Source organism: Sorex araneus, chromosome X (assembly GCF_027595985.1).
Source record: "Sorex araneus isolate mSorAra2 chromosome X, mSorAra2.pri, whole genome shotgun sequence".
Taxonomy (NCBI): domain Eukaryota; kingdom Metazoa; phylum Chordata; class Mammalia; order Eulipotyphla; family Soricidae; genus Sorex; species Sorex araneus.
Window position 1 is genome coordinate 365,706,710 of NC_073313.1, and position 27,539 is coordinate 365,734,248.

At 42.5% G+C, this 27,539-nt stretch overlaps 1 pseudogene; it reads left to right on the top strand.

Annotated features, from left to right (window-relative positions):
• On the top strand, positions 1 to 27,539 carry LOC129399932 (histone H3.1-like; annotated as a pseudogene).

Below are 27,539 nucleotides of genomic sequence, written 5' to 3' on the forward strand. Positions count from 1 at the left end.
ATGCAGGAACTTTACTTGAGATTAAGAATGCACTTAATTGGAGGTCTCAGATGTCATGGTAAGTATCCTAGCTGAGCGGACAACAGGACTGGAATTGGTACACTGAAAACAGCACGCCATAACAGCACGCCACGTCTCTCAGAAGCCATGCACCTTCTCAGTCCCCTCTTGCCATACTCAAGGTGCATGTGTGGTCTTCATCCTTATATTATGATCGCTAAAAATCTTTAGCAAAACATCCAAGATGCACTTTAATATCAAAGACCAAATGTGTCCTTTGTGAATTATTCATCAACCTTTTGATTAGTATGTGCTATGTCCCATACTACGGCTGCAATGACCCAGACAGTGAAGGACTCTAGGAAAAAAGTTCAAGAATATGTCCCAGGAAAAATTCTCTGGATGCTGTACTAGAGTCATATTTGAGTTCTAATTAGACTTCAAGGACAGCTGAGACCCATACCAGGATAAGGAAAGCCTTAGAATTTCCTTCTTAACCATCTAAGATTGTAAGTGTGATGGTCATTGCAGCCCCACACTTTTGTCCTTGGAATCTATAACCAGTATAGTATCTTTTGAGGAAACCAGGGTACTTTGGTGGGGGGGGAGATAAAAAGCTTCCATCTCACATTAGTTGATCTTGAGGGCACTTGTTTCCTGCCTCCTTATATATCGCCCTCAGACTGATGATCTCCAGTGGTGATACGACATTCACAATCATTCTTGGAACCTGAGCAAAAACAATATAATTGTACACAAGATTTAAGGCTGGGTTCACCCAGTCTCTTATGCATCAGAACAGTTCTGTCTTCTAAACCTCAGTCAATGTCCTCATTTCTGGCATCCTTTAATGGCTTTATTCCTCCCACCTTTATCCTCTATGCTACTTGAATGAGACCATGTCTCTCATTTTCTGACTCCTTATAAAAGGACCTGAGATATAGGTCCTATCAGAAAGCCATAACTATCTCCAAATACATTTTAGAAAGTCTGCTCAGAGATCATATGGTCCTGTCTTCATACCTCTTTATGAAGGATGTCCAGTGCATGCTGAATGTTGTTTTGGAAGTTTTCAGGACTAAAGATGAGCTACAAGAAAAGAAATACCTCCAATATAATTCATTACTTAATGGTGGTAGACCTACAAGAATCCCAATATTTAGTCCTCATCTTTCTTATATTTAAGCCCATCAGATAAGGAGTTAATATCAAATATATGTAAGGCACCCATAGAGCATCACACAAAAAATCCAACCCAATTAAAAACTGAAGACAGCAAATGAACAGAAATTTTTTCAAACAATAAATACCAATCGCCAAAAAGCATGTGAAAAATGCTGAACATTGCTAATCAACAGGAAGATGCTAATTAAAACAATGAGATATCATTTGACCCCAGACAGCTACACATCCACAAGAACAACCAGTGCTGGTGTGGATGTAGAAACAAAGGGACTCCCATTCATTGTTGGTGAAAATGCTTACTGATTCAGCTCTTGGTGAAAACGATATGTTGATTACTCAAGAAAAAAAAAACAACTAAATATCGAGCTTCCATCTGACCCAGCAATCCACTTTTGGGAATATAAATTTGGGGTCCAAAGAAACACACAGCAAAAATTCTGTCTGCACTTTTGTATTCATTGCAATACAATTCACGATAGCCAGAATCTGGAAACAACCTGAGTGACTGAGAACAGACAACTGGATAAAGAAACTATGGTGTATCTACAAAATGGAATACTACACAGTCACCAAGGAAAATGAATTCATGAAATTTTCTTATAAATAGTTGGACCTGGAGAGTTTCATGCTGAGTGAAATGAATCAGAATGCTAAGACATAGAATTTTTTCACTAATTTGTGGGAATTAAAATATATAAGATGAGACTACTGCACTAACCTAGTCCTCAGAAACCTGGGCCCCGTGAAAACAGGATGAGAACGCTATTCTGGTATCCCAAAGATGAATAGAAAGAGCTATGCTTCGAGTATCATGTTTCACTCAAGTGAGAGAAGACATCCAGAGTTCCAACCTCTGTTGATGATCAAGAACCAGGGATGCTGTCTTGTTTGCCAAGGCATCAAAAATCAGATGGGACAGACATGTAATGCAATTCAGAGACTACCGCTGGACTAGAGCTGTTACCGACTGGATTCCACGGGATGCCAAAAGACCGCATGGCCGCCCACCAACGAGATGGTCAGACTTCTTCATTAAAACCCTGAACGAACGGTTTGAGGCTATTCCTGTTCCTGGAGCAAGCAGATATCATTGGGCTACACTAGCATGCGGCAGGGACAAATGGAGATATCACTGGCACCCACTTGAGCAAATCGAAGATCAACGGGATAACAAGCGATACAAATGACACTGCCCAAAGACAATAGAAACTGCTGCCAAGTGGACTGGTCTACAATTAAAAGCTTGCCACAAAGTTGGCCAGGGGCGGGATGAGGTATAGTTAGGATAGAGAAGGTCTGGGACCGCTATGACAATGATAGTTGAATTGAGTGCCAAAAGCAGGTTAGGGATATACATGATAACCATTCATCACTTGTATTGCAAACCATAATGTCATAGTGAGCGAAAGGCGGAGTCAGATGGGTGAGAGAGAGGGAGAGAGTGATATCAAGAGAGGGAGAGTGAGAGAGAAAAAAGTACCTGCTGTAGAGGCAGATGGGGGTGACAGAAAAACTGGGGACATTGTCGTTAAAAATGTACACTGGTGAACGGATGGGTATTGGAATGCTGTGTGACTGAAACTCAATCATGAACAACTGTTTAACTGTATATCTCATAGTGACTAAATTTAAAAAAATAATTCCAGGGGTAAATTCGCAATTGCTTTTAAAAAATATATTAAGTAAAATCCAGTTGTTTATAATAGGCAAGATAGAAGCAATTAAAGCAAAGTATTTCATTACAGGAACAAGTTAAATATAAAACAGCGAATATAGATTATGGGTTATTGCAAAATTGTTCTTTTATAAGATATGATATATTAACAAGAGGTTATCTTTCATGTTTTGAACTGTAAACAAAGCAGCATTTTGTTTACTTTGAATATTCCGATCAGCATTTTCACGATGACAGTTTTATAGAAAGTTATAAGCAATGTCTCCATACTTACAGAAAATTTTAGAGAAATATTCATCAAAATGTATTCACTTTTGAATACTAGAATTAAATTCTTAGTGTTAAAGAAAAGACATTTGACTTGTTGGGTAGTCTATGCTTTTATGTGCTTCCTTTTATGTACAGTTTGCTCAGAAATTATGATAAATGTTATGTTTCAAGACTGCCTCACTGAATACAGAAGCGAACAAGACACGCCCTGCAGATTGGATGTAAGAGCTAAAGGTCACAGATTAGAGTTGAACACAAAGAAACGTTATATAATTTTAATCACCTGCTAAAATTAATTAGCGGAACTGACACTCTCTGGAAATAATTTTAAAGGGATTAGCTTTATACAAATGATTCCTGGGTAGGACCCAGTTTACTATGTCTTCCATGGTTTCTTTTACTTGATTAATACCCAGCTGACCCGGGTTCGATTCCATTGCCCCTTTGGAGACCCCGGCAAGCTACCGAGAGTTTCTCACCCAAATAGCAGAGCCTGGGCCCTCGACCCGCCCTCGAATCCATCTTGCCACAATCAACCGAGAAGCGGCAGGCATTCTGGTGAGCAACGTGTCCCGGAAAATGCTCTGGACCCGAATTGGGGCCGCAATACCAGGGAGCCGGGAAGAAGAGGTGCCACCAGTACACCTTCTCCAGATGGAGCCCTGGCGACACTGAGCAGCAACTAACACGGCTCCAGGATTCGGGACCGGGACACATCCAAGCCGTGGGGGGACAATGGAGTGGGGTTGCGCCAGCCCAAAGCTCGAAGTGGTCCCGGCCGCCGGAAGTCACGCCCTCAACATGCCCTCGGCGCCTTCTTGCCACAATCAACAGAGAAGTGAAGGTCTCTGGTGAGCAACGCGGCCCGGAAAATGCTCAGGACCCGAATTCAGGCCAGCAACACCGGGAGCCGGGAGGAAGAGGTGCCGCCAGCACACCTTCTCCAGATGGAGCCCTGGCGACACTGAGCAGCAACTAAAACGGCTCCAGGATTCGGGACTGTGACACATCCGAGCCACTGGGGGGCACTGGAGTGGGGTGGCAGCAGCGGAAAACTCCAAGTGGTCCCGGCCGCCGGAAGTCACGCCCTCGAGCCGCCCTCGGCGCCAACTTGCCACAATCAACAGAGAAGCAGCAGGCATTCTGGTGAGCAACACGGCCCGAAAAATGCTCCGGACACGAATTGGGGCCAGCAACACCGGGGAGCCGGGAGGAGGAGGTCCCGCTACCACACCTTGTCCAGATGGAGTCCTGGCGACACTGAGCAGCAAATAACACGGCTCCAGGATTCGGGACTGGGACACATCTGAGCCACTGGGGGGCACTGGAGTGGGGCAGCGCCAGCCCAAACCTCCCAGTGGTCCTGGCTGCCGGAAGTCACGCCCTCGACCAGCCCTCGGTGGCTTCTTGCCACAATCAACAGAGAAGCGGCAGATAGTCTGGTGAGCAACGCGGCCCGGAAAATGCTCCAGACCCGAATTGGGGCCAGCAACATTGGGGAGCCGGAAAGAGGAGGTGCCGCCAGCACATTTTCTCCAGATGGAGCACGGCGACACTGAGCAGCAACAAACACGGCTCCAGGATTCGGGACTTGGACACATCTGAGCCGCGGGGGGCCAGTGGAGTGGGGCGGCGCCAGCCCAAACCTCCCAGTGGTCCTGGCTGCCGGAAGTCACGCCCTCGACCAGCCCTCGCCGCCTTCTTGCCAAAATCAACAGAGAAGCGGTAGGCATTCTGGTGAGCAACGCGGCCCAGAAAATGCTCCAGACCCGAATTGGGCCAGCAACACCGGGGAGCCGGGAGGAGGAGGTGCCGTCAGCGCACCTTCTCCAGATAGAGCCCTGGCGTCATGGAGCAGCAACTAACACGGCTCCAGGATTCGGGACTGGGACACATCTGAGCCGAGGGGGGGCATTGGAGTGGGACGGCACCAGCCCAAAACTCCAAGTGGTGCCGGCCGCCGGAAGTCACGCCCTCGACCCGCGCTGGGCGCCTTCTTTCCACAATCAACAGAGGAGCGGTAGGCATTCTGGTGAGCAACGCGGCACGGAAAATGCTCTGGACCCGAATTGGGGCCAGCAACACAGGGGAGCTGGAAAGAGGAGGTGTTGCCAGCACACCTTCTCGAGATGGAGCCCTAGCAATACTGAGCAGCAACTAACACGGCTCCAGGATTCGGGACTGGGACACATCCGATGCGCGGGGGGGCTCTGGAGTGGGGCTGCGCCAGCCCAAAACTCCAATTGGTCCCGGCCGCCGGAAGTCCCGCCCTCGACCCGGTCTCAGCGCCTTCTTACCACAATCAATAGAGAAGCGGCAGGCATTCTGGTGAGCAAGCAGCCTGGAAAATGCTCCAAACCCGAATTGGGGCCAGCAACACCGGGGAGCCTGGAGGAGCAGGTCCCACCAGCACACCTTCTCCAGATGGAGCCCTGGCGACACTGAGCAGCAACTAACACGGCTCCAGGATTTGGGACTGGGACACATCTGATCCGCGGGGGGGCACTGGAGTGGGGTTGCGCCAGCCTAAAACTCCAAGTGGTCCCGGCCGCCGGAAGTCCCTCCCTTGACCCGCCCTCGGCGCCATCTTGCCACAATCAATAGAGAAGCGGCAGGCATTCTGGTGAGCAACGAGGCCCGGAAAATGCTCCGGACACGAATTGGGGCCAGCAACACCGGGGAGCCGGGAGGAAGAGGTGCCACCAGCACACCTTCTCCAGATGGAGCCTTGGCGACACTGAGCAGCAACTAACACGGCTCCAGGTTCGGGACTGGGACACATCCGAGCTTTTCTAAAACCTGAAAACTTACAATCTCTTAATGGAAAACTAATTATCAAATGCTTCCTTAGTAGGGCTATCTTGTTTGGGGATATACGTTCCACAACAATAATGTGTTTTGTGTTGAAATATGGAACGTAATCAATGTGAAGAGAAAATGAAGTGAAATTCATCAGTTATACAGTTGGGGTGGGGGGCGAGGGGTATGCCGGGGATTTTGGTGCTGGAATATGGGCACTGGTGAAGGGATGGTGTTTGAATACGGTATAACTGAGACATAACCCTGAGAATTCTGTAACTTTCCACATGGTGATTAAATTAAAAATAATATATATACATATATATATATATAAAATAGCAGAGCCTGGCAAACTACCAGTGGCTCATATTCGATATGCCAAAACCAGTAACAAGTCTCACAATGGAGACGTTACTGGTGCCCACTCAAGCAAATCCATGAGCAAAGGGATGACAGTGACAGATTAACAACACCTGAACCACAGGACAGCAATTTCACTCTCCCCAAACGCCCAGCATCACCTGATTCCATATTTTTCTGAAAACCTGAAGAACTCAAGGGTCTCATAGAAGTGACAAAGTTGGAGAAGGTGAAGTATTTCAAAATTGGAAAAGGGCATGCGTTTACTGCTCTACAAAGATAGGTCCAGTTTCTATGGATTATTTGGAATTTCCCTTGGCTTCATGAAAGATTTTCTAGGCTACCTTAGTAGAAATTGAATCAAGATAAATTTGAGAATAAATCTTGCTTGCTTGTTCAAGATTTTCCTCTCTGGGGAGAAAATCTTGCCGGATATTGACTCAGGGTCAATATTTTACTGCATCCAAGTCAGACCACAAGTGTGGAATTCATGTCCCAACCTGGGGTAGAGATTCTTCCTGTGGGAATTTTGTATGGAGAATCTAATGACATACCTTTTCAGTGCAAGAATAACAAAGGTCGTTTCCGCCAATAAACATGGTTAGTAACTTCCAATCATTCTTATAATTTATTCTCTGAAATAAACGGGAATCATATGAATGACAAGTCCTAAGATCATGTTCAGTAGCAAGTGCAAAGTGCTGAACACTGAACTTATTGGGGCTTCACAAACCAGAAATAATAATTATTAATTATTAATAGATCAGTAATATTATCTATTCTTTGCTTTGGAGACCTTAAGGTCAAAGTTCCATGTTTTAGGTTCCAGATCATTTTCTGCATTTTTTGACAGGAGATTTTCTGAATTTTCACGTGGCCCTAAAAACTGACAATATCTTATCCCTAACACAGATTTCTCCTGCTCACTCCCAAGATTTCCAGCCATGAGTGATATAATCAGATGTCATCCATACCCCATAGACTCACCTTGTCATGTTTCATCTTTTTTATCACCTCTGTGACCTGTTTAGACATATCCCTATGGGCACACATTAAAAAAAGTTTTATGAAAGTTGAATGTGGGAAATTGACAAAAAGGAAAGTATGACACAGAGAGCAAAGATCCAAAAGTAAGCCTAGCATAGACCAGACAGACATCCTAGAATGTTGGAATACCCTTTACGGGCCCTGTTATGAGCCCGTTCCTCATTTAGTGTCCACTGAGGAGGCAGAGGATTGCCAACTAAAAGGGTGGGACTGACAGTGGGATTGCTTTCTGATTGGCTTATTTGTTCTTATCTTCCAAGCCAAATCACTCAAGGCCATTATAACGGTGGGTGTGTTTCATGCAAGACCAACATAAAGGTGGATGTGTTTAATTTCACACAAGTCTGAGGATGCACTTATTCCCATGGACACAAATAGTTCAGCAGCTTGCCTCAAGCTCTTATGGTGAGTCAGACACACCTGCTTTGAACACTTAGTCACCTCTTGCAACATGTGAATTTCCATTCTAGGTTTCAAATCTGCACACATGGAGATAATCCCCTTCTCTGATAGTGTCTGGGGAATAGTCATTGAGATAATCAGAGGAATTCCCTTGGAATAAGTGAAAGCCTTCAATATGGTCAGACAGCCTGAGCTGAGTCCGTTAATGACCATCTCTCTGTTTTGACCAAGTACTTCATCTTCCAGATCTGCACTTTTCATTACTTTTCAAAGAGAACACAGAAAAGGCAGACCCTTTTCTGATATTGAAATATCTCACACTCTAAGACCTTGGCTCTGGCATTTAATGGGATCCATTATTTTCTCATTTTTTTAGAAATATACATCCTCAGTGTTTTGTACCATCTTCAGAGATAAATTTGCTAAGTTTTATATTTACAGACACACACTGAAAGGGGGGTAGAAAACCTGAGAAAACCAATCCCAGAATCTTAGCTATACTGATATTTCAGTTCAATCTCTCTCACCACACAATTGTTACCTGAGCCTGTCAGGAGTGATCTTTGGGTCAGAGCCATGGATAAACCGTGAGCACCATCAGGTGTGACATCAGAGACTTCTGAGTGCACAGTAATCTTTTGAATTATTTCCACCATCATCACCAACGTCCTCGTATTAATTAGTAAGAAAATCACTCAGGTTACCATTAACTTTGGCAGAAATAGGTTATAAGGGAATCGAAGTTTCCCTAGGAATTCTAGGGAATGAGAATTGCATTGTTCTGGAACATCCTTCCACTAATATTTTCCTTATATTGGGCTTGGTATTCCTTTGTTCTGTGTCCAGGAAGAGCTCTTCAGGCACTGGAATCTTAAGAGATGTGGGGCTGGAAGACCCAGGAAAGCCAATCCTGCCATTTAATGTTCCTGAAGTACGAACTGGTGGTTCCCTAACTCACATACCATTTCTGACAAGTGTTTGGTAAAACCCTGCTGCCTTGCCTGCAGTGCCACTACCATGAAGCATCCTGCCTTTGTTCTTTTTTTATACCTTAAAGCTTAAAAAAATTATTTAAAAAAAGTAATGTGGAGTTCATGCCCAATTCAATCAGCTTAATCAATGGCTGAATATATAGCAGGAATCCTACATTAAAAAAATAAAAATAGGGGCTGGAGCGATAGTACAGTGGGTAGGGTGTTTGCTTTGCACGCGGCAGACCCAGATTCGATTCCCTGCATCTCATATGGTTCCCACAGCACCGCCAGGAGTACTTCCTGAGTGCAAAGCCAGGAGTAAACCCTGAGCATTGCTGGGTGTGACCCCAAAAAGCAAAAAAATAAAAAAATAAAAATAAATTTTATATGTGTTTTTTTAATGAATTACCATGAGATACAGATACAGACTTACAAACTTGTGATTATGTTTCAGTCATACAATGATCGAGTACCCATCCCTGCATCAGTGCCCCTTTCCACCACCAATGTTCCCACTATCCCTCCCACCACCTCCACTCCAAACCCACCACCAGCCTGCCTCTGTGGCAGATACATTTCCTTTCACTCTCTCTCTCTCTCCTTTTGGGTGTTATGGTTTGCAATACAGGTAGTAAGTGGCCATCATGTTTGGTCTATAGTCTACTTTCAGCACGCATCTCCTATCCTGAGCGAGCCCTCCAAGCATCATTCACTTAGTGATTTCTTCTCTACCCTGGCTGCCTTTCCCCCAGCATGTGAGGCTGGCTTCCAAGCTGTGGAGCGATCCTCCTGGCCCTTATCTCTATTATCCTAGGGTGTTAGTCTCCCATTCTGTTACTTCCACAAATGAGGCAGTCATTCTATGTCTGCCTTTGTTCTTTACAAGTTCACTAGAATGCAAATATTCGGCAAGCACCTGGTCCTCAGTATTATTCATTAGTGGAATCATGTTTATAACCAGTGCAACTCCTAGTGAATGTGAAAATACTGTAAGTGGCCAGAACTCAGATTCAGGATTCTGCCCTGCCAACACACACACACACACACACACACACACACACACACTGATCTCAAAATAGGGCTTTTCAATTCAAGCATCTAACTTGAAAATTATGAGCTGAAAAGTCGGTTTTAATATCACGTCTAAGGAAGGGAATCATGACAGATGCAGTGATGTGATGACTCCACTCAAAGTAAGCCACTGTCAGACATAATTTTAAGAGCCAGAAGTGAGACAGTCATCAGTTCCAAGCAGGGAGATGACATCACTGTCTACGTAACTCATGCTGAAGCAGATGGAATGAATTAGGAGCCTGTTCAAGGGATAGCACCAAGAGAGCATCTCAATCTGCCTTTGACTTTTCTACCCGCTCTTGAACCAGCCTCCCCAAAACTGTTCACAAATTCCTCCACTAAGTTCACAGAAGATCTGTGGGACTCTCTCAGGGGTCCCTCGCTCACATTGAGATGATTCCTGACACAGCCTGCTTCAGGCTGGCTCCAGCACTGTATTTGCTTCCATGGCCAAGAAAGTAGCCTGTCAGTTTAGAGTTGAATTGTCGAAGGATATCTGGAAATAAAAGAAAGGGATGCGTTTAGTAATGACCCCAAAGTAATCTACCTGGATTACAAAGTAACAACTTGGATGATTACCATTGGGAAATAGGATCCAAGATGAGCTGTATCCAATGACTGTTACCTGTATAAATCTTAGAACAAAAGCAACAATAACAAAAACCTGCATGGATGTGGCCCAGCTCAATAAACAGTACACGCAGGTGCCTAATTTCTTGGCAAAAAATATTAAGTCTTTCATACATTTTTTAGACTCCAATAAGAGTAGCTTAACTTCAATATCACTCAATAATCCACCCACTTAAAACATACAGTATACCAAGATCTTATATATTCATGAAGTTGTTAGAGGAAAATTTACATTGTTATGATGAGACAACTCACCTTCTTGCCCCTGTTTATTTGTATGCAAAAGTTTATTATCTTATCAACTTATATAGACTTTTATTATGAAAATTTCTAATTTAATGTCTCTCAAATGGATTATTTACTAGGCTGAAATATTTAAGTTTCATTTTATTTTTACACTTTTTTATATATTTTTTATTTTTTTATATTTTTATTTTTAGTTTTTTAATAGATTTTTTTTATTGGTGAATCATCGTGGGGTGCATTTACAAACTTATGAACTTTCATGTTCGAATTACGGTCATACAATGATCGTTTACCCATCATCCCTCCACCAGTGCCCATTCTCCCCCATCAATGTTCCCACATCCCTCCCACCACCCCCACCCCATCCCCTACCACCCCACCTCTCCTCTGTGGCAGGACATTTCCTTTTGTTCTCTCTCTCCTTTTGGGTGTTGTGGTTTGCAATAGAGGTATTGAGTGGCCATCATGTTCGGTCTATAGTCTACTTTCGGCACTCATCTTTCAACCAAAATGGATCCTCCCAACATTCTTTACTAGGTGTTCCCTTCTCTACCTCAGCTGCCTTTTCTTTTTTTTTTACTAGTTTATTTTTAATTAGAGAGTCATCATGAGGGTACAGGTTACAGATCCATACATCTTTGTGCTCATGTTTCCCCCATACAAAGTTCGATAACCCATCCCTTCACCAGTGCCCATTCTCCACCACCAGTAAACCCAACATCCCTCCCCCCCTCCCCATTCCCATCTCCCCCCACCCCACCCTGCCACTATGGCAGGGAATTCCCTTTTGTTCTCTCTCTCTGATTAGGTGTTATGGTTTGCAATAAAGGTGTTGAGTGGCCATTGTGTTCAGTCTCTAGTCTGTATTTGGCCCGCATCACCCTTTCCCCACATGACCTCCAACCACATTTTACTTGGTGGTCCCTTCCCTGAGTTACCCAGAATGAGAGACCAGCCTCCAAGCCATGGAGACAATCTCCTGGTACTTATTTCTACTATTCTTGGGCGTTAGTCTTATAGTCTATTATTCTATATTCCACAGATGAGTGCAATCTTTCTATGTCTGTCTCTCTCTTTCTGACTCATTTCACTTAGCATGATACTTTCCATGTTGATCCACTTATATGCAAATGTCATGACCTCATTTTTTCTAACAGCTGCATAGTATTCCATTGTATAGATGTACCAGAGTTTCTTCAACCAGTCATCTGTTCTAGGGCACTCGGGTTTTTTCCAGATTCTGGCTATTGTAAACAGTGCTGCGGTGAACATCTAAGTGCATATGTCACTTCGACTATACTTTTTGGCTTTTTCTGGGATATATTCCCAGCAGTGGTATTGCTGGGTCAAATGGGAGCTCAGCCTCTAGTTTTTTGAGAATCGTCCATACTGTTTTCCAAAAGGGCTGAACTAGCCGGCATTCCCACCAGCAGTGTAGAAGGGTCCCTTTCTCCCCACATCCTCTCCAACAGCAGTTGCTTTTGTTCTTTTGGATGTGTGCTAGTCTCTGTGGTGTGAGGTATTATCTCATGGTTGTTTTGATCTGCATCTCTCTGACAGTTAGTGATGTAGAGCACTTTTTCATGTGCCTTTTGGCCATTCGTATCTCTTCCTTGGTAAAGTTTCTGTTCATTTCTTCGCCCCATTTTTTGATGGGGTTGGATGTTTTCTTCTTGTAGAGTTCAACCAGTGCTTTATATACCATTGATATTAACCCCTTATCTGATGGGTATTGTGTAAATATCCTTTCCCATTCTGTACATAGTCTTTGTATTCTGGTCACTGTATCTTTTGCGGTGCAGAAGCTTTTTAGTTTAATGTAGTCCCATTTGTTGATTTCTGTTTTTACTAGATTGTTTAGTTCCGTGTCATCTTTGAAGATACCTTTATCTTCAATATCGTAGAGGGTTTTGCCGACCTTGTCTTCAATGTACCTTATGGTTTGTGGTCTGATGTTGAGGTCTTTAATCCATTTTGATCTGACTTTTGTGCATGGTGTCAGGTCGAGTTCTAAGCCCATTTTTTTGCATGTGGTTGTCCAGTTGTGCCAGCACCATTTGTTAAAGAGGCTTTCCTTGCTCCACTTCACATCTCTTGCTCCTTTATCAAAGATTAGATGATCATACATTTGAGGTTGTGTGTGGGGATATTCCACCCTGTTCCATTGGTCTTCAGCTCTGCCTTTGTTCCAGTACCATGCTGTTTTAATTGTTACCGCTTTGTAGCAAAGGTTAACGTTGGGGAGGGTGATGCCTCCCATCATCTTTTTCCCAAGAATTGTTTTGGCTATCCGTGAGCGTTTATTGTTCCATATAAATTTCAGGATTGCTTGCTCCGCTTCTTTGAAGAATGCCATGGGTATCCCTATAGGGATCGCGTTAAATCTGTATAATGCTTTTGGGAGTATTGCCAGTTTGACAATGTTTATTCTCCCTATCCATGAGCAGGGGATATGTTTCCATTTCCTCTGTCCTCTTTTATTTCATGGAGTAGAGTTTTATAGTTTTCTTTGTAGAGGTCCTTTACTTCTTTAGTTAAGCTGATTCCAAGATATTTGATTTTCTGGGGCACAATTGTGAATGGGATTGCTTTTTTCATGTCCCTTTCCTCTGTCTCATTGTTTGCATATAGTAAGGCCATGGATTTTTTTTTTAAATTTTAAATTTATTTATTTTTAATTAGAGAATCACCGTGAGGGTACAGTTACAGATTTATACACTTTTGTGCTTATACTTCCCTCATACAAAGTTCGGGAACCCATCCCTTCACCAGTGCCCATTCTCTACCACCCGTAAACCCAGCGTCCCTCCCACCCTCCCCAATCCCATCTCCCCCCCACCCCACCCTGCCACTGTGGCAGGGCATTCCCTTCTGTTCTCTCTCTCTAATTAGCTGTTGTGGTTTGCAATAAAGGTGTTGAGTGGCCGCTGTGCTCAGTCTCTAGCCCTCATTCAGCCCGCAACTCCCTTCCCCCACATGGCCTTCGACTACAATGTAGTTGGTGATCGCTTCTCTGAGTTGACCTTTCCCCGGAACGTGAGGCCAGCCTCGAAGCCATGGAGTCAACCTCCTGGTACTTATTTCTACAGTTCTTGGGTGTTAGTCTCCCACTCTGTTATTCTATATGCCATAGATGAGTGCAATCTTTCTATGTCTGTCTCTCTCTTTCTGACTCATTTCACTCAGCATGAAACTTTTCATGCCCATCCACTTAACTACAAAATTCTTGACCTGCTTTTTTCTAACAGCTGCATAGTATTCCATTGTATAGATGTACCAAAGTTTCCTCAACCAGTCATCCGTTCTGGGGCATTCGGGTTTTTTCCAGATTCTGGCTATTGTAAACAGTGCTGCGATGAACATACATATGCAGATGTTGTTTCGATTGTACTTTTTTGCCTCTCTGGGATATATTCCCAGCAGTGGTATTGCTGGGTCAAATGGGAATTCAATATCTAATTTTTTGAGAGTCGTCCAAATTGTTTTCCAGAAGGGCTGAACCAGTCGGCATTCCCACCAGCAGTGAAGAAGGGTCCCTTTCTCCCCACATCCTCTCCAACAGCGGTTGCTTTTGTTCTTTTGGATGTGTGCTAGTCTCTGTGGTGTGAGGTGGTATCTCATGGTTGTTTTGATCTGCATCTCTCTGATGATTAGTGATGCAGAGCACTTTTTCATGTGCCTTTTGGCCATTCGTATTTCTTCCTTAGTAAAGTTTCTGTTCATTTCTTCGCCCCATTTTTTGATGGGGTTGGATGTTTTCTTCTTGTAGAGTTCAACCAGTGCTTTATATACCATTGATATCAACCCCTTATCTGATGGGTATTGTGTAAATATCCTTTCCCATTCTGTGGATAGTCTTTGTATTCTGGTCACTGTATCTCTTGCGGTGCAGAAGCTTTTTAGTTTAATGTAGTCCCATTTGTTGATCTCTGTTTTTACTAGATTGCTTAGTTCCGTGCCACCTTTGAAGATACCTTTATCTTCAATATCGTGGAGGGTTTCGCCGACCTTGTCTTCAATGTACCTTATGGTTTGTGGTCTAATGTTGAGGTCTTTAATCCATTTTGATCTGACTTTTGTGCATGGTGTCAGGTCAAGGTCTAAACCCATTTTTTTGCATGTGGTTGTCCAGTTGTGCCAGCACCATTTGTTAAAGAGCCTTTCTTTGCTCCACTTCACATCTCTTGCTCCCTTATCAAATATTAGATGGTCATACATTTGGGGTTGTGTGTAGGGATATTCCACCCTGTTCCATTGGTCTACGGCTCTGCCTTTGTTCCAGTACCATGCTGTTTTAATTGTTACTGCTTTGTAGTAAAGTTTGAGGTTGGGGATGGTGATGCCTCCCATCATCTTTTTCCCAAGAATTGTTTTAGCTATCCTTGGACGTTTGTTATTCCATATGAATTTTAGGATTACTTGATCCATTTCTTTGAAGAGTGTCATGGGTATATTTATAGGGATCGCATTGAATCTGTATAATGCTTTAGGGAGTATTGCCATTTTGACAACATTGATTCTCCCTATCTACGAGCACGGTATATGTTTCCATTTCCTCATGTCCTCTTTGATTTCATGGAGTAGCGTTATGTAATTTTCTTTGTAAAGGTCTTTTACTTCCTTGGTTAAGCTGATTCCGAGGTACTTGATTTTCTGGGGCACGATTGTGAATGGGATTGCTTTTTTCATGTCCCTTTCCTCTGCCTCATTGTTTGCATATATGAAGGCCATGGATTTTTGGGTATTGATTTTGTAGCCTGCAACTTTACTGTATAAGTCTATTGTTTCTAAGAGTTTCTTAGTAGAGGTTTTAGGCTTCTCTAGATATAGTATCATGTCGTCTGCAAATAGTGAGAGTTTGATTTCTTCCCTTCCTATCTGGATGCCCTTAATCTCTTTTTCTTGTCTAATAGCTATCGCAAGTACTTCCAGTACTATATTGAAGAGGAGTGGTGAGAGTGGGCATCCTTGTCTTGTGCCTGATCTCAGAGGAAAGGCCCTTAGTTTTTCCCCGTTGAGGATAATGCTTGCCGTAGGCTTGTGATAGATGGCTTCGACTATCTTGAGGAAAGTTCCTCCAAACCCCATTTTGGCGAGGGTTTTCATCATGAAAGGATGTTGGATCTTGTCAAATGTTTTCTCTGCATCTATTGATATGATCATATGGTTTTTATCTTTACTTTTGTTGATATGCTGGATTATGTTGATTGATTTCCGAATGTTAAACCATCCTTGCATCCCTGGGATGAATCCCACTTGGTCGTGATGTATGATCTTTTTGATGAGTTGTTGGATCCTATTTGCTAGTATTTTGTTGAGGATCTTCGCATCGGTGTTCTTCAGGGAAATTGGTCTGTAATTTTCTTTCTTAGTGGTGTCTTTGTTTGCTTTTGGTATTAGGGAGATATGTGCTTCATAGAAACTGTTTGGGAGAGTTTCTGTTTTTTCAATTTCCTGGAAAAGTTTGAGGAAAACAGGCAATAGGTCTTCTTTAAATGTTTGGAAGAATTCGCCAGTGAAACCATCTGGGCCTGGGCTTTTGTTTTTGGGTAGGTTTTTGATTACTGTTTCAATTTCCTTAACATTGATGGGTCTATTCAGGTATTCCAGGTCTTCTTTCTTCAGTGTTGGGAGATTGTAGGAATCAAGGAATCCATCCATTTCTCTTAGGTTCTCCTTTTTTGTGGCGTAAAGACCTTCAAAGTAGTCTCTAATGATCTTTTGAATCTCACTGGTTTCTGTTATGATGTCCCCCTTTTCATTTCTGATTCGGTTTATTAGAGTTTTCTCTCTTTCTTTCTTTGTGAGTCTTGCTAGCGGTTTATCAATCTTATTTATTTTCTCAAAGAACCAGCTCTTTGTTTCATTGATCTTTCGGATTGTTTTTTTGGTTTCGATGTCATTAATTTCTGTTCTAATTTTTATTATTTCTTTCCTTCGGTCTGGTTTGGGTTCCTTTTTCTGGTCCTTTTCTAGGGTCTTGAGTCGTGAAGTCAAGCTATCTATGTGGGTCCTTTCTTCCTTCCTGAGGAATGCTTGGAGAGCTATAAATTTTCCCCTTAACACGGCTTTAGCTGCGTCCCATAGGTTTTGGTAGCTCGTGTCTTCATTCTCATTTGTTTCTAAGTATCTTTTGATTTCTTCCTTGATTTCCTTCTTGACCCACTCATTGTTCAACATGGAATTGTTTAATTTCCAGGTGTTTGATTTGATTTTCCGTATTTGTGGGTGGTTAGCTTCTATCTTCAGCGCATCGTGGTCTGAAAAGATGGTTGATACAATTTCTATTTTTCCGATTCTATTGAGGTATGTTCTGGGGCCCAGTACATGGTCTATTTTTGAAAATGTTCCATGTGCACTGGAAAAGAATGTGTATTCTTTCTTTTTGGGGTGTAAGGCCCTGTATAGGTCTATTAGGCCTCTCTCTTCAATTTCTTCATTCAGAGTCAGTGTTTCTTTGTTGAGTTTTGTTCTTGTGGATCTATCTAGAGGCGATAAGGCCGTATTGAAGTCTCCGACTACAATTGTGCTGTTAGTGATGTCCTCTTTGAAGTCTGTTAGGAGTCGTTTTAAATATTTAGCCGGTCGTTTGTTAGGAGCATATACGTTTAAGAGTGTGATTTCTTCCTGTTGTACATATCCCTTGATAAACAGAAAATGACCTTCGCTGTCCCTTTTGATCTTTTTCATCCTAAAATCTATGTTGTCGGATACCAGGATGGCCACTCCAGCTTTTTTAAGGGGGTTGTTTGCTTGGAGGATTGTTTTCCATCCTTTGACTTTGAGTCTATGTTTACTCTGTTTGTTCAGGTGTGTTTCTTGCAGGCAACAGAATGTTGGGTTTAATTTCCGGATCCATTTAGCCACTCTGTGTCTCTTGATAGGTGCATTTAGGCCATTGACATTGAGAGAGATTATTGTGATGTGGTTTTGTGTCATCTTTCTGTGGGATTTGTTGTTCTTATGGGGCTCCTCCTTGTCTTACAGTAGCCCCTTTAGACCTTCTTTCAAGATTGGTTTTGAGTCTATGAAGTTCCTGAGCTGTTGTTTATCCGAGAAATAGTGTATGGTTCCTTCGAGTTTGAGTGAGAGTTTAGCTGGATAAAGTATTCTTGGTGAGGCATTCATTTCGTTGAGTTTTTTCACTATGTCCCACCATTGTCTTCGGGCTCGGAGGGTTTCTTCTGACAGATCGGCCGTAAATCTGAGGGGTGCTCCTTTGTATGTGATTTCCCTCTTTGACCTTGCTACTTGTAGAATTGTGTCTCTATCTACAGCATCCGCCATTCTGACTATGATATGCCTTGGGGTCTTTTTATTCGGGTCTCTTTTTGCTGGCACTCTTCGGACTTCTTGTATCTGGACGCCTGCCTTCTCCAGCTCTGGGAATTTCTTAGCAATGATATCTTTGACTGTGTTTTTTTCATTGGGGTTGCTTCCCTGCGGTTCTGGTACTCCAATGATTCTTATGTTGTTCCTCTTGAAGTCATCCCCCAGGGCTCTGATTCGCTCTATAGCCATTTTGAGGTCTTTGGCCATGATTTGTTGCTGTCTATAAGCTTTCTGCAGCTCATCTTCCAGATCACTGATTCTGTCTTCGGCTGTAGTCTTTCTACTGTTGAGGGCATCTAGTGAGATTTTTATTTCATCTACCGATTGCTTTATTTGTGAGACTTCCGTTCGAAGGTTTGAAATTTCTGCTCTCATTTCTGCTCTCATTTCTTCCTGTATTTTCTTGGTAGACCGTTCCAGCGCTTGATTCATCTCCTCCCTTAATTTATTGGATGTCTGTTCCATAATTGCTTGGAGTAGGTCGACTCTCCTCCAGATTTCCTCTCTGAATTGTTTATCTGAGAGGTCGTAGATGTGAGAAGCCCCTGTTGAGGTTTCTGGTATCTCTTCTTCCCCCTCTCTGCCCGGGGGGGATTTTCGCTGCTTCTTCATATTGTCAGGGAAGTGTAGAGTTGGAACCTTGTAGTTATTTATTCCTCTTCCTTTTTGTGGGAAGAAGGGGCTCCGATTGTGCTAAACTTCCCTTATTCACTGATAGCTTTTTTACTGTCAGCCTAAGCTAATGGCTATTTTGCGTAAGTGTTTGAGATAGGAAAAGTGAGTTTTCAAAGGAATACACAGTACCGATTGAGCTGAGGTAGCAAAGAATAACTGCGGCCGTGTTAGCGTTGGCCGCTCTGAGAGGAGGCCACGCCCACTAAGACACAGGCCACGCCCCCAGTGTCTTCCTGTTGATGGGGGAGACTCGGGGGACGCAGACGGCAGCGGGAAGTGGGGGAAAGGGAGGGCCTGGCCGAGGGATGGTCCTCGTACCTGATGGACGTGCGCAGTTACAAGCCGGTTCGGGAGACGGGGCACGCAGGGCGAGCAGGGAGTGACTTCAGAAACTCGGGGCACGCAGACGGCAGCGGGAAGTGGGGGAAGGCCATGGATTTTTGTGTATTGATTTTAGCCTGCGACTTTACTGTATAGGTCAATTGTTTCTAAGAGTTTCTTACTAGAGCTTTTAGGTTTCTCTAGGTATAGCATCATATCATCTGCGAATAGTGAGAGCTTGATTTCTTCCTTTCCGATCTGAATCCCCTTAATATCTTTTTCTTGCCTGATGGCTATTGCTAATACTTCCAATGCTATAATAAAGAGAAGTGGTGAGAGTGGGCATCCTTGTCTTGTCCCTGATCTTAGAGGAAAAGCCCTTAGTTTTTCTCCATTGATGATAATGCTTGCCCTAGGTTCGTGGTAGATGACTTTGACTATCTTGAGAAAAGTTCCTCCAAAACCCATTTTGGTGAGAGTTTTTATCATGAATGGGTGTTGGATCTTGTCAAATGCTTTCTCTGCATCTATGGATATGATCATATGGTTTTTATCTTTACTTTTGTTGATGTGATGGATTATGTTGATTGATTTCCGAATGTTAAACCATCCTTGCATCCCCGGGATGAATCCCACTTGGTCATGGTGTATGATCTTTTTGATGAGTTGTTGGATTCTATTTGCTAGTATTTTGTTGAGGATCTTCGCATCGGTGTTCATCAAGGATATTGGTCTATAGTTTTCTTTGTTAGTGGTGTCTTTGTTTGCTTTTGGTATTAGGGAGATATGTGCCTCGTAGAAACTGTTCGGAAGGGGTCCTGTCTTTACAATTTCCTGGAAAATCTTGAGGAGAACTGGCAACAAGTCTTCTTTAAATGTTTGGAAGGATTCGCCAGTGAATCCGTCTGGACCTGGGCTTTTGTTTTTGGGGAGAATTTTGATTACAGTTTCGATTTCCTTGATATTTATGGGCCTATTGAGGTATTTCACGTCTTCTTGGCTCAGTCTTGGGAGATTGTAGGAGTCAAGGAATTCGTCCATTTCTTTTAGGTTCTCTTGCTTCATGGCATACAGACTTTCAAAGTAGTCTCTTGTGATCCTTTGAATCTCCTTGGTTTCTGTTGTGATGTCCCCCTTTTCATTTCTGATTCGGTTTATTAGGGTTTTCTCTTTTTCTTTCTTTGTGAGTCTTGCTAGCGGTTTATCAATCTTATTTATTTTCTCGAAGAACCAGCTCTTTGTTTCATTGATCTTACGGATTGTTTTTCGGGTTTCCATATCGTTAATTTCTGCTCTAAGTTTTATTATTTCTTTCCTTCGATCTGGTTTGGGTTCCTTTTGCTGGTCCTCTTCTAAGATCTTGAGCTGCGAAGTCAAGCTATCTATATAGGCCCTTTCTTTCTTTCTGAGGAAGGCTTGCAGAGCTATAAATTTTCCCCTTAACACAGCTTTAGCTGCGTCCCATAGGTTCTGGTAGCTTGTGTCTTCATTCTCATTTGTTTAGAGGTATCTCTTAATTTCTTTCTTGATTTCCTCCATGACCCACTCATTGTTCAATAGTGAGTTGTTTAATTTCCAAGTGTTTGATTTGGTTCTCCGCGTCTGTGCAGCATTAACTTCCATCTTCAGTGCATCATGGTCTGAAAAGATAGTTGATACAATTTCTATCTTCCCAATTCTATTAAGGTATAATTTTGGCCCAGAACATGGTCTATTTTGGAAAATGTTCCGTGTGCGCTGGAAAAGAATGTGTATTCTTTCTTTTTGGGGTATGTAGCCCTGTATAGGTCTATTAGCCCTGTCTCCTCCATTTCTTCCTTCAGGGCCATCGTTTCCTTGCTGAGTGTTGTTCTTATCGATCTATCCAGAGGTGATAAGGCAGTGTTGAAATCCCCAACTACTATCGTGGTGCTAGTTTTGTCCTCCTTAAATTCTGTTAGGAGTTCTTTTAAGTATTTAGCTGGTCGTTCATTAGGTGCATATACGTTTAGGAGTGTGATTTCTTCCTGTTGTATATATCCCTTGGTGAATATAAAATGACCTTTGCTGTCCCTTCTGATCTTTTTCAGCCTGAAATCTATGCTATCGGATACTAGTATGGCCACCCCCGCCTTTTTTTTGAGGGGGCTATTTGCTTGCAGGATTGTTTTCCATCCTTTGATTTTGAGTCTGTGTTTGTTCTGACTATTCAGATGTGTTTCTTGTAGGCAGCAGAAAGTTGGGTTTAGTTTCCGAATCCATTTTGCCACTCTGTGCCTCTTGATTGGTGCATTTAGCCCGTTAACATTAAGAGAAATTATTGTCAGGGGATTTTGTGCCATTTTTCTGTAGGGTTTGTTGTTTTTATAGGTCTTTTTCCTTGTCTTATAGTAGCCCTTTGAGTCCTTCTTTTAAATTTGGTCTTGAGTCTATGAAGTTCCTGAGCTGTTGCTTGTCCATGAAATAGTGTATGGTTCCTTCAAGTTTAACTGAGAGTTTAGCCGGGTAGAGTATTCTTGGTGAGGCATTCATTTCATGAAGTTTTTTCACTATATCCCACCATTGTCTTCGGGCTTGGAGGGTTTCTTTTGATAGGTCTGCTGTGAATGTAAGGGGTGCGCCTTTGTATATGATCTCCTTCTTTGATCTTGCTGCTTGCAGTATTGTGTCTCTATCCACGGCATCCATCATTCTGACTATGATATGCCTTGGGGATTTTCTATTTGGGTCCCTTTTAGCTGGCACCCTTCGGACTCCTTGTATCTGGATGTCCGCATTCTCTAGCTCTGGGAATTTTTTAGCAATGGTGTCTTTAATGGTGTTTTTTTCATTGGGATTGGTTCCGTGTGGTTCCGGCACTCCCATGATTCTTATGTTGTTTCTCCTGAGGTCATCTCCTAGGACTCTAACTTGCTCTAGAGCCATTTTGAGGTATTTTGCCATTATTTGTTGTTGTCTATATGCTTTGTGCAGCTCATCTTCAAGCTCACTGATTCTGTCTTCGGCTGTAGTCATTCTACTATTGAGGGCTCCTACGGAGTTTTTCATTTCATCTACTGATTCTTTTAGTTGTGTGACTTCTGTTCGTAGCTTTGAAATTTCTGCTCTCATTTCTTCCTGGATTATCTTTGTGGAGCGTTCCAACGCTGCATCCATATCCTCCCTTAATTTATTGGATGTTCGTTCCATAATTTCTTTGAGTTCGTGAACCATCCTCACAATTTCCTCTCTGAATTCTTTATCTGAGAGGAGGGTGTATTTCTGGGAGGTCGCTGCTGAGGTTAGTGAGATGTTTTCTTGGTTCTCTTCTGGTGGTGGGGATTTTCTCTGTTTCTTCATGTTGTTATGGGCTTTACTATCTGGAGCTCTCGTTAGCTTGGGAGGAACCTCAACTGAAGATTTTGGGCTATGCTCCTTTGACAAAGGACTTTTGTGTGCAAGTTGATGTGTTCATTGACAGTTTTCGTGAAGTTAGGATAGGCTGGGTTAGTTGAGCATTAACATATAGTAACTAAGATGATCAGGGAGTTCTTCGGAGGAATGAATTCTATCAATTGTGGCCAAAGGACAATGCCCACTTTTTAGGCCACACCCCCTAAGATGAGGACACGCCCCTAACCAGCGGAGTGGGGATTGGTCAGGAATTGACGGCGGCGGCGGAAAGGTGCCAGGCGCTATTTTTACACTTTATTAAAGAACCATGGGTTACAGAGTTATTTATAGTTGAGTTTTTTTTCTCTTTTTTTGGGTCACACCTGCTGATGCACAGGGGTTACTCCTGTCTGTGCGCTCAGGAATTACCCCTGGCCATGCTCAGGGGACCATATGGGATGCTGGGATTTGAACCCGGGTCGGCCACGTGCAAGGCAAACGCCCAACCCGCTGTGCTATCTCTCCAGCCCCAATATAGTTGAGTTTTAGACAGTACCAGTCTCATCACTGATGTCAACTGCCTTCACAAATGTGGTTACTTCCAATAACCACCCAGCAGCCTGCCATCAGAAAGACACATTTTTTAGTTTGGTTATGAAAGTTTGGGTCTCAGGATTTCAGTGTTGACTCTGTGGTCTTGATATTTAGATCTATCTTTTCTATCTTCTCTTAACACTACCAACACGACCGGTATCATAAGTATGTATGTACCCTTTACAAACAACCAAATACCCAAATATTTCTGCATATATTTCTTGGAAGTTTCAGGAGTTCCAGGAACTACCAATGTTCCTGCAGGGACGATTAGAGATCACCCCAAAAGAAGCCTCGATTCCCGCCCCCCACTCTGGAGCCAGGCAAGCTAGGCTCAAGACAAGGGGCGGGAAGGTGCCCCGTTAGCAGCCGGCCACCAAGGCGCCTGGGAAGCACACCAGCCACGGGTGGCCTAAAGATGCCACATCGCTACCTGCCCGACACCGTGGCGCTGGGTGAATCCGCCGCTACCGCCAGTCCACCGAGCTGCTCACCTGCGAGCTGCTATTCAGGCGGCTGGTGCGCGAGATGGGGCAGGACTTCAAGACCCACCTGCGCTCCCAGAGCTCGGCCGTCCCGGCGCTGCAGGAAGCGTGCCAGGCCTACATGGCGGGGTTCTTCCAGGGTACCAACTTTTGCACCATCCACGCCAAGCGCGTCAGCATCATGCCCAAGGACATCCAGCTGGCGAGCCGCATCCACGGAGAGAGGACAGAGTTTTCGATGCTAAAATCTCAGTGCTGGGACAAATGGAGACGCTACTGGCGCCCGCTCAAGTAAATCGATGATGTTGGTGCTACAGTGCTGCTACCAACGTTTCTAAGTCCTCGTTATCCCTGTCCCCATTGTTTCTTCACTGCCGTTTCTACCTGCTGTTCAACTCTATTTCTTTACATCTTCTCACTATACTCTGAAGCCTAGGATTATCTGAGCATCCTGCCTTTAAAGCATTGCATTGATTCATAGTTACTGTAAATACCACATACAAGTGATATCATTTTGTGCTTATTCCTGTTTTTTTTAGTTTTCATTTTTTTATAATTCGATTTAATTTTTATATTCATATTTGATTAATTTATTTTAAATTATTTTTTATTTTAATTATTTATTATTTTTATGTAGGGCTGGAGCGATAACACAGCGGGTAGGGCATTTGACTTGCACATAGCCAACACGGGTTCGATTCCTCCGCCCCTATTGGAGAGCCAGCAACCTACCGTGGGTATCTAGCCCAAACGCCAGAGCCTGGAAAGCTACCCAGGTGTATTCGATATGCCAAAAACAGTAACAAGAAGTCTCACAATGTAGACATTACTGGTGCCCGCTTGAGCAAATCAATTGGCAATGGGATGACAGTGACACAGTGACGTGATATTTTTATTTTATTTTTAAATTGTTTTATATTTTATTTATTTATTTATTTGTATCCTTCTTTTAGCAGAGCCTGGCAAGCCACCCATGGCGTATTCGATACGCTAAAAACAGTAACAATAGGTCTCATTCCCCTGACCCTGTAAAAGCCTCAAATCAGTTGAAAATGACGAGTAAGGAGAGGCTGCAAAAATTTCAGGACCAAGTATAATAGAGACATTACTGGTGCCCACTCGAGTAAATCGACAAACAGTGGGATGACAGTGATACAGACCTTCTTTTAACTTACTTTATTTAGCAAGTTAGCTTCCAGTTCCATTTTTATTGGCAAAAACTGCATGATTAAATTATTTCTTACCACTGTGTAGTATTTGTTTTTTTTGCTTTTTGGGTCACACCCAGCGATGCTCAGGGGTTACTCCTGGCTTTGCACTCACGAATTACTCCTGGCGGTGCTTGGAGGACCATATGGGATGCCGAGGATTGAACCCGGGTCGGCCACGTGCAAAGCATACGCCCTACCCGCTGTGCTATCTTATCGCTCTGTCCCCACACTGTGTAGTATTTTATTGTGTATATATACAACATCTTCATGATCCTTACTGTTATTAGATATCTAAGTTGATTCTAAATCCTTGCTATTGAGCACTGCAATGAATACTGTTGTGCACACCTTATTTGGAATGAATGTTTTTTTGTCCAGGGGTTAGACACCTAAATGTGGTATTACTAGTTCATAAGGAAGCTCAATTCTGAGTTTACTGAGAACCAGAAATACTGTTTTCCATTTGGTGTTTAATCAGACAACAATTCCACCACCAATGGATGACGGTCCCTTTTCCAACACATCCCCACCAAATGAGATTGTACGTGTATTTTGATATGTGTCATAGTCGCTGCTGTAAGATAATGTCTAATTTAAACTCAATCCAAATACTTATGTATCTGGTATCATAAGTATGTATGTACCCTTTACATACAACCAAATACCCAAATAGTTCTGCATATATTTCTTGGAAGTTTTAGGAGTTCCAGAAAGAGAAGAAAAAGGGAAAGGAAAAAAAAACTGGTTGAAGAGATAACTGAGATAATTGAGAACAAAGGTCAAACACAAAATTGGAACACAGAGACCCAAAGAGTTCCTACTTCAGTAAGCCAAACAGAACTGAACCAATATACATTGTCATTCAAACGGTACAAACCAGAGACAGACTTCTTATGGTCATAGTCAGAAGCAAATCAACACATACAAGGAACAAACATCTGATTTACAAAAGATTTCTCTAGTGACAATAGACAGGTTTAAAAAATGGAAAACGTAGAAAATATTGAATGAAACTAACTTCCAACCAAGAATCCTCAAACCAGAAAGATTCTCACCCAAAGTGGGAAAATGGCCAAAAAAATTTTCTCTAACAAAACAGTTGAGGGCATATTTGGAATCTTACCCAGTCCTAGCAAGGATACTACTTGAAAAGGAGACAAAAGGCCATTCATGAAAAGGAAATATTACACAGTGCAACCAACCAAACACTACATAGGGACATGTCAATAAATTTCTTCATGTCAATAGTTTCTATAAAAAATCAAAAATGACTTAATAAAATGACATAAAATGACACGGTATATCAGGATAATTAGGAAACAAACCCAAAAGTTTAGAGGAAACACAATTCAACCTCCCGTCTTATGCACTGACTTCCTGTCAAGGGTCAGAAAATGTATAGATAGAGGATAATGATAGAACAAAGCAATGACGGTCACACTGGTTTCAACCCAAATACCATTCAAACTACAAAAGATACTAAAACACGGAATAACACTGCAGTCATTAAAAGATAAATAGGACATGAGGACTTACTCATTTTCGATAAATATGCACCACCTGAATGGGCATTTTAAAAAAGAACTGCTGAGAGACCTGAGGAAATGCATCAGCTGTGGCACAGTAACAGTGGATACTTCAACAGATCATTGTCTCCCATCCAAGTACCAAACAGTTCAGAGAACAGACGAGATTTAGCGCGTTCAGGGTGGTATGGCCACAGACTCACTAGACCACTCTCATCATGAGAAGATCAACCAGGCAAAGCAATAGCAAAGAAGCAAGTGTATTAAATGAGAAGTTGGAAGAACTGATTCTAGTAGACAAATCAGGAACCGTTAGGCCCTCAAAAACGGGGAGTGTATTCTTCAGTGAGCATGGGACATTCTATAGGATTGATCACATGGCAGAAAACAACTCAGATGTCACAAAGATGGAAATCACACTGAGCATCTACTCAGACAACAAAGCCATAAAAGTGAATCAATTATGAAATGAAAGTGGCAAGAAGATTAGACACCTGTCAAGTAAACAACATATTGTTTAATAACAATGTATCAAAAAGGAAGTAAAAATAAATCAAAAGATTTCTTAAAATATTTTGGCCATCTATATATCTTCTTTTCCAAGTTTCTGATCATTTCTTCTCCCCAATTTTTAATGGGGTTGGCAGATTTTTTCTCATAAAGTGCTACCATAGCTTTAAATATGTCACATTGCCATATGGATGGTGAGCAAATATTTTCTCCCAGTCTATGGAGTATGAACACTGACTATCATCACCCATGGGACAGAGCAAATGCAGGACTAAGGGGAAAGTTAACTGCTATTCCAGGAGACAATAGAAAAAAATAAAGGGCTCAGATAACTGATCAAACCTGCCAGCTGCAGAAATCTTAAATCTTATCAATCCTTGGGGCGTTTGCCTTGCATGCGGCCGACCTGGGTTTGATTCCCAGCATCCCATATGGTCCCTTGTGTACCTCTAGGAGAAATTCATGAGTGTTGAACCAGCAGTAACCCCTGTGCATTGCCGGGTGTGACCCAAAAAGCAAAAAAATAAATAAATAAGTAAACCTTATCAATCCCAAAGGGAGTAGTAGACAGAATATAATAAAAATTAGAGCCAAAAGAGAACAAGAGAAGAATACAAAAAGATCAGCAGAAATAGGTGTAGGGTTTCTGAAAGAATAATAAATAATCCATTAGTTAAATTCACTAAGAAAAAAACTATAAATAAAAAAGTAGGGTCTCAGTTGACACGGAATATACTGAAACAAACAACTAAGAAATACAAAAATTTTAAGAGGCAGTTTTGAACAATTCTATACTGCCAAGGTCAAGAAACTAAAATTAATAGACACATTCTTTCCTTGTTTTTACCTACAGGTGGCTGCTCAGAGCTTAA